This window comes from Plasmopara halstedii (assembly GCF_900000015.1).
Source record: "Plasmopara halstedii genome assembly, contig: Scaffold_110, whole genome shotgun sequence".
Lineage (NCBI taxonomy): Eukaryota > Oomycota > Peronosporomycetes > Peronosporales > Peronosporaceae > Plasmopara > Plasmopara halstedii.
The window spans coordinates 677,434-679,630 of NW_020187031.1; positions in this window are offsets into that span (position 1 = coordinate 677,434).

Here is a 2,197-nt window from a genome sequence, read left to right on the forward strand (position 1 = left end):
CTTGTTAGTCAAAGCTTGTTAGCGGAAACTGCTTCCAAACACGCAACGATGTATGTATGATACGTACAACTCCATGAACAAACGAACACGATTTGTGAGTCCTCATTTGCAACACAGACGATTGGTATGCCTTTCACGATATGAGCTTACATGCTTCTTGGTTAGTCAAATAATGGACTGTTTCAATTTGATCTGCCTTCTCCGAATCTCCAACCTGTTGTGCACCTATAGTTCCATTTGTATTGTGGGCTTCCACGTTTGAAAGCTAGCTTTGTCATACATCTTGCCTTTGTCTATCATTGTCACGCACGAAGGGTTTGTCAGTCAAAGCTTGTTAGCGGGAACTGCTTCCAAACATGCAACGATGTATAAATAATACTTACAACTCTGATGTGAAGGAAAGTGCGTATGCTTTGGCAAAATACGAATGAATATATTGAAGGTCCTTAGTCTGCTGTGCTTCCTCAACGCCTATCTAAAATATTCTACCAAATTTTCTACTGGATTCTTTTCTTTACTAAATTTGTGTATCTTTATGCGCTTGTGGATAGCCTCTTTGCTGAATAATTCATTGGATACTTTACTGGATACTTGGCTAACCCACGAAACCGCAACTTGCGCAATCAGCCTATCCACACAATTAATATCGATATTTACCGATTGGCGGCTGCTCGACAAAACGCCTCCTTAACACCACTAGTCTGCACGACGAGGCGCATATTTAACAACACTCCCACTCGACTCGGCAGTACTTGGTGCTTAAATGCCGTGCTTACTTCTAAGAGTACAAAACTGACTTGCAGGTACTGCCTTCGTCAGTGATCCGCCAACATGCCCGACGTCGAAATGTACTCGAGAGCAACTTGACCGTCTTCAGCATTCTCACGTACAAAATGGTAACGAATGTCGATATGCTTTGTGCGTGTGTGAAACTCGGGGGTTCTTCGCGAGCGCAATGGAGCCTTGATTGTCTTCAAAAATCTTGATTGTATTGCTTGTTTCCAGTTCATTGAGTTTGCAAAGAAACGACTTGAGCCAAATCGCTTTTTGTGTTGCTTCCGAAAGCGCCATGTACTCAGCTTCCGTTGATGATAAAGCAACCGTACGCTGTTTCTTGCTTCTCCAACTTACTGTGCCGCCATCCATCATGAAGGCATAGCCGCTTGTGCTTCTTCTTGATTCCACACCACATGCCCAATCAGAATCTGAGTAGCCTTATAGTCCATGCGTGCAAATAGCTTGAGACTTAATGCCAAAACCCTTCGTGTCTTGAATGTATCGAAAAACACGTTTTAAAGCTTGCCGAAGGGCTGGACATTGGTCCGCCACAAACATACTTATTACTCCCACTGCTGCCGCTAAGTCCAGTGGTGTGCCAACCATAAAGTAAATGAGGCATCCAACGACATTTCTATATGGCACATTGACCATGGTATCTTCATGCTTGCAGCCACCTCCACACATCGTTCTTGTAAGCTTGAGACCTGGGTCTTGAGGCATGCGAACGGGCTTGCAGGGCCTCATCTTGAACATCGTTTGCAAACTTTGTATGCCGCATCGAGACTATTCCTGCTGTCGTATCTTGCTCATTAACTTACGAGAAAGTATTGAAGCTGACCCATATCCGTCGTCTCAAATCGCTCGCTGAGTGCTTGTTTTGTTTTTGAGCAGCTGTGCGAGAATAAAGTCGTCAGCGTATAGTGCCGCGAAAATCACATCTTGTTCTAAACGCTTCACGTAGACGCAATGGTCTGATTCACATTTGTTGAACTCCAGAAGCTGCATGAAGTCGTCAGTGGTCTTGTTTCGGAGATTGCTTTATTCCATACAGCGACCGCTTCAACTTGCACACATAGTCGGGGTGACTTGCACTAATGTATCCCACTGGTTGCGCCATGAAGACATCCTCTTTAAGCTCTCCGTTGAAAAAGGCAGTCCAGTCATCCATCAGATGAAACGTCAAGTTGTACTTTGCACTTAGGCTCAACAATATCGGAATCGACGTAATATTGGCCACTGGCGCGAATGGCTGTTCATAGTCACTGCCGTACTTCTGCGCGAATCCTTTAGCTACCAAGCGTGCCTTGTTTCGGTCGATCTCACCGTCACGATTCTTCTCGATGCGAGAAACTCATTTGCTACCAATAGCTTTGCGCCCATGTGGAAGTGGCACAAGCTCCGATGTCTTGTTCTTGCG